Source organism: Chenopodium quinoa, unplaced genomic scaffold (assembly GCF_001683475.1).
Source record: "Chenopodium quinoa cultivar QQ74 unplaced genomic scaffold, ASM168347v1, whole genome shotgun sequence".
NCBI classification, from domain to species: domain Eukaryota; kingdom Viridiplantae; phylum Streptophyta; class Magnoliopsida; order Caryophyllales; family Amaranthaceae; genus Chenopodium; species Chenopodium quinoa.
Genome location: NW_018742204.1, coordinates 17,559,476 through 17,565,475, shown reverse-complemented (window position 1 = coordinate 17,565,475; position 6,000 = coordinate 17,559,476). Strand labels below are relative to the sequence as shown.

At 40.2% G+C, this 6,000-nt stretch overlaps 1 non-coding gene across 1 annotated transcript; it reads right to left on the bottom strand.

Annotated features, from left to right (window-relative positions):
- Positions 1-4,706: 4,706 nt before the first annotated feature.
- Positions 4,707-4,778, bottom strand: TRNAH-GUG. The gene has a single exon. It is a non-coding gene; the product is annotated as a tRNA-His (tRNA).
- Between the last annotated feature and the right edge of the window lie 1,222 nt (positions 4,779-6,000).

The window sequence follows — 6,000 nt, the reverse complement described above, 5'->3', positions numbered from 1 at the left end:
ACCAGCCCGTGGTCCGCCAGGCACAGCCCGCGGCGGCACGGCCCGGCACGGTGCCCAGGATTATCTGGAGGGCTTCAGCAGCTTTCTTTTCATACTCTTCACCCTTTTGCTGCTTTTCTTCAGCCGCTGCTTACTTCAGCTTAGCAAGCTTCAGCTCCTCCTCTGCCACTTTCTTGTCGTACTCAGCGGCATCTACCCTATCTTGTAGGGTATCTATCATCTCTACAGTGAGAGTCTGATTGTGCACAAATTGGAAACAGAGGCACAAAAAAAAAAAAAAAAAAAAAAAACTGAAACTGAACTGAAGAGCTGAATTGAAAAAGAGATAAAGGCAAGGAAGGAGATTTACCTGCATCATCAGTAGCTGATTAGACCTTGCTGGGTCTGGAACTGATCTGCTGGATTCGCCCATCCCAACAGTGGCCTTCAGCGACCAGATCCTCGCCCTATCTACTTCGGACAGGCCAGCAAAATTGCCGAAGTAGGCTGCAGCACCTTCTCGATTCTGGCCCCATATGAGGTCCCAGATGTGATCTGGAATTGGCATTCGGGGGGCCGAGAAACCCATTTCTCCAGACTGCAGCGTCTGGAAAGAAGGGAAGGATGACGATGGAGCTTCCTGAGTCTTAGATGGCTCAGTTTCCTCCTTCTTCTCAGCAGAGTCAATTATTATGACCTCTGCTTCTTCTTCTTCTTCTTCTTCTCCAGGTGTGAGGACGAAAGCCTCAACCTCTCTTACAATATCAGTTGTGAAACCCTCAGCATCGGGCATCATAACATCCTCAGCATTGTGCTCAGCAGCATTCTCTTGAACCTCCTCTTGGACCCCTCCCTTAGGATCGGGAGTTTTCTGATCCACCTCCATCTCAGGAGGTGGTGGAGGGGTCTTCGGCGGTGATTGATGTGGTGGCTGAGGAACCCTCGGCGATCCACCGCCTTCCTCAGGTTCCCTTATTTCAATGCCGACGGTCCTTGGCCTCGTTTGGAAGTCGTGGGGGCCGAAGATGGCCATCCTTCGTCTTCTTTTGTGAAGAGGCTGCTCGTCCATGTCTGACTCTTCGGATTCTTCTTGTACTTAATCTTCGGGACGGGCAGGGGCTTTCCCTTCTCTTTGTCTTTTTCTCTCTTCAGATTGCAAAAGACAGGGGGGCAGGAAGAATGTGAGTAAAAAAAAAAACTAAACTAAAAACTAAGTCCAAAAACTCACCGAGGACTTCAGCAAAGCCTCGTCTTCTTCAGCTGCCCTGGCCGCTGCTTCGTCTTCAGCAGCCCTGGAGGACCCTTCTCCTCCCTCACAAGCTTCAATAACCCGTGCAACCTCTTCGGCTATACGGGCAGCTTCAGCTTCTTCGTCTAACAACTGAAACTAGGGATCTCTCTTCTTCCACCAAGGCTTCTGCTTCTAATACAGAGCAACAACCTCAATTTGGAAATGGGAATGATCTAGATGAATTTCCCTGTGCTTCGGATCGGTAATAGAAGGGGCCCGATCAAGTATGACTCTTTCTCGGTTGACGCCGAGACGATTATAGTCAATGCCGACGTTGGTCTCGTTTCGCTCTGAATATAAGAAAAAAGGAACAAAGATCAGTTCAGCAAAGTAGATGCTGGATTGGCTCAGCAGGAAAGTGCAAAGCAAAAACAGAGAAAAAGAAATAAATAGAAAAGGCCTCGGCCCCAGCCGAAGAAGCTTACCATCCCTAAACTTTCGGCTGAGGCCGACAGCTGCTAACATTTTCTCTTGGAAAACGTAATGCGTATCCGGGAGCCAAGTCTCCGGGATATGCTTCATTCGGCCGCCGCCCCCACGGTTCGGCAGTTTGCCGAAGATATTCTGTTGATTAAGGTATAGATCTGGGCCGTTATCTTCGGGAGGGCCTAAACTTCCCATTTCGGGATCAGGCTCAGCAAGATACCTGGGAGCGCTGAAGACGTAAGGGTGGTCAGGGTCCGTGAGCGCTCTGACCCAAATCCATTGACCCCTTCAGTCCTTGTCTGAAGAGTCGTTCGGCCACATTGTTAGGTACGGGGGCCGGGACTCAATCCGGTACCACCCAGGGCCATGATCTCCGTGCCCACTTTGAATGTTTGGCACTAGCCGATGGATTTTTTTGAAGCAATGCAGGTTCGGCACATATCTGAAGAACTTACAGACCCACAAGTATGTCATCACCCTTCGGATGCTGACAGGAGTTAGCTGACACAAGGAAACATTATAGTGGATCAGCAAGTCTCGGACGAATACGTCCAAAGGGAACCTCAGCCCATACTGAAGTTGTCTTGTGTACACCCCCACATATCCTGGGGGTGGACGATGGATCCTATCGGATGCCACAGGCATTCGGCACCAATACCCGTCAGCTTCAAGGATGTCGTAATGCAATTCAATCTGTTTGGCAAACCGATATTCTTCAGCATTCCCTACCCACCATGAGTAGGGGCAGTTCTTTATCATGGCCGAAGCTACTTCGGCATCCTCCCATTCTGTAAATCCAGGGAGGATATCCCAAAGGTAGGCGGGGACTTCTTCGTCCCGCCCAGAAACGCTTGGCCCCTCCGTTCCCTCAGGAGGCGCCGAAGAAATTGGAATCGCCCTGATCCCTTCAGCAGGGTCAGACCCCACTCTTTGTCCATTCCATGTCCCAGTCCTGTCCCTAGGATCGGGAACCTGCCTTGCTCTTCTTGGAGCACGGGCCCTACCTCTAACTCCTCTCACCATGGTTGAGCTTCGAAGAAAAAGTCGAAAAAAGGGGAAAGAGTTCGAATTCGAAGAAAAATAAACTAAAATCAAAGGAAATTACCTTGATCTGAAGAGGAATTTGCCGATATACGAGTTGGTAGTGACGAATTTCAGTTTCTAAGCTTAATGCTCGGGGAACTTGCGAAGTTTTGACGCGGGTTCTTGGGTTTTCTCGAGAATTCTGGGTTTGTGTTTGTGAAGAAGTGAGGAGAGATGGTGCGCCTCTTTGATTATATTTCCAGAAATGGGAATTCTGGGAGTCCGCGCTTTAATTTCTCTTAAATACCCCACTAAGTAACCGTTAAACACACGTTCCCTTGATTAACCGCCCATTATCTGTCTAACTTCCACAATTATCCATCCAACCGCCGTTATTTCATTAATTGCGGTTTAAATTCAAATGTTTTGGATTAATTAAATCATTTACTTCCCTCCTTTTTCTGATTAATTATACCCGACCCGTCATACTTCCAAATCGGGTCTGGGGGACAAGTTGTTTGGGTCCAATTTAGTCCAATTGGGCCTAGTCATTAAATGATCCAATTAAAAGCCCAAGGTCAAGGTTCATCGCTCAAATTGTGCTAAAGTCAAGATCAGTCCACAAGACAAGTCAATTGGGCCAAGGCCCACTTCTCCCATATATGCAAAGGTATAAAAGCCATCAATATCACATTTGTACATTTATGCACAAAAAGCCTCAAGCAATTAATTCTCTTGCATAGCTTTCTCTCTCTACACATTGTACTGACTTTAGCATCGGAGGGGTCTTCCTCGGCAACACCCCCGAGGCTAGTTTACGTGTGTTTGCTGTGCAGGAAACCCTCGGCCCAACATCACTTGGACCGAGCCTAGTCTTCATCCACTACATTGGACCTTCGGCTAGGTCCCATTGTTTTCACCCGAAACATATACGATCTTTCTTTTTATATGGGTTGCTTTCTAAGAATATATCATATTCATTGGCAGTTAGGCACCATGTCAATTGATTATCATACTCTTACTCAAATAACAATTCTTCAAAATCAAAACTTTTCTTAGAATAAAGAAACAACTATTAGTTCTTATTCTTTTTTAATGCTTAATCATTCTATACGAAATTCTTAAACAAAGATATCAAAGCTAACGTACTTATTCTACATTATAATTTTATTAATAGCCTTTTAAAAGTAAGATATGACTCCCCTATTTTTAAAGGTTGTAAGTAAAGCAAACGAACATTCATTTAATAATATGGACGACTTCTATAGAAAAGAAGGAACCTCGAATATTATATCATCGCAGTCCAAAAATATGATAAGAATTTTCCTTTTTTTTTTGTATAGAAAACGAGTTTTTATCCCATACATATTATATTAAATGAACTAGTCTTTTCTCGTCAAAAAAAAAAAAATGAACTAGTCTTTTGACCCGTTCGATACACGAGTTGTTACTTGGATAAACTATTTTCAAATAAAAGTATACTTTTCATAAGTTGAAACTTTTGATTTAGTATACGAAGTAATTGTTTCATTGCTAAAACTAAAAAAAAAAAAAAAAAAAAATGGTTAGAGTAGAACTTTGAAAGAAGATGAAGGATTAGGTATATATACACGAAGATTGTTGAATATGAAATGACGTATTAGTTTAAGTTATATTTTAAGTGTAGGAGATGAAAAGACAATTTTGATTTAATTCATATGTTTTATGTAATACGTACTAATTATGGTGGAAACGAAACACTTCATTTTCTTTCTTGAATTTCCAAGTTATAGAATGCATAAAGACTTGAACAAAAAAATCAAGGGAAGTGACATATGGCATATGAGGTAATGAGTGAGTTGTGATGACATGTGTCATGTGAAAAATATGTGGTTTGTGTTTTATATACTAAATATAGATAGATATAGATGTTCTTCTCATTTTCTTTTGACACATTTGCCTAATTAGGTTTTTTTAAATTTATCAAATTTTTAAAAAATTTAAGAAGTGTGGCTGCTGGGATTCGAGCCCAGGTCTCCACGGCCACAACGTGGAATTCTAACCACTAAACTACAGCCACATTTTTGTTATTTTTCCCTGTAAAATATAAATATATTACGCTTTGTACATTGCAACTCACACACCATTGTTGACTGAGCTAAGGAATATGGTGATAAGATTCTGCAAATTGCGCCAATTGCGTAGATTTTTAATGGACAGATTCTTTGTTACTTAACTTGATTGTCTTTGACAAGTACTAAACCTTTTGTTTGTCTTGTAACTCTTTTTTTTTTTTAGCAGAATTGTTTGTCTTGTAACTCTTTCTACAATAATTGGGGTATAAACTTTCAATTTGGGATGGCTTTTGACCCATTTTCATTATCTTTGAAATTGAAAGTTTGATTTGGAGGAATTAATTTTTTTTTAAGGAGTAAGAGGTTGCATTTATACTTTAAGTAAGATTAATTTTTTAGGAGTATGTTGAAATTTAGTTTTTAATGAGTAATTTTGTTAGTAAAAGATGAATGACTTTTGTCTTGTATCGGAATAACATTAATCATCCTTAAAATTATTTTATTGGGAGTTTAAAATGTAAGAAAGATCATTAATTAAGCTCTAGATACCATATAAATGAATTGAGTATGTGAGAAGTAGTTGATACTCTCATTGAGTTTATCATGTGCTACGTATTTAATTATTTATACAACCTAAGAAGTAATGTAATCTAGGTTTACAATAGATAATAACAAAATATATATAATTAAGAGAAGATTTTTTTGTCAAAAAAAATTAAGAGAAGATTCAGATCTAACTACTTTAGACTTGGCCATCGGTATCATTAATTGTTACCGAATAATAGTTTGCATAACTAATAAAGATCACTCTACAAGTCGAGCAATTAAAATGTTGGCTACTAATTTACTTATTCAAAACGCAAAAGATGAGAATATGGACATTTTGTGCCTCAATTAAAATCATTTGTATTGTCTGAATATACTTAAATCTAAATTGGTTATTTATGCTCTTGTTAGTACATGTATATTGAATACAAGTATGCTATTGGGTTAAACTCAATTACTACGATTTAACTCATATTTAGAGCTTTTAATCTATGAAAATCAACCAATGTGGTGTGCACAAATTTTATATTGATGTTAGATACTGTAATTTGTCGTACAAACAATTTCAAACAAAAGTTGAAAATTTCTTTAAAAAAAACAAAAAAAGTTGAGATGTTCCACCAAACAAACAAACAAAAACGAGATTTGAAATCAGATTTAAATCATCCAACTTCGACAAAT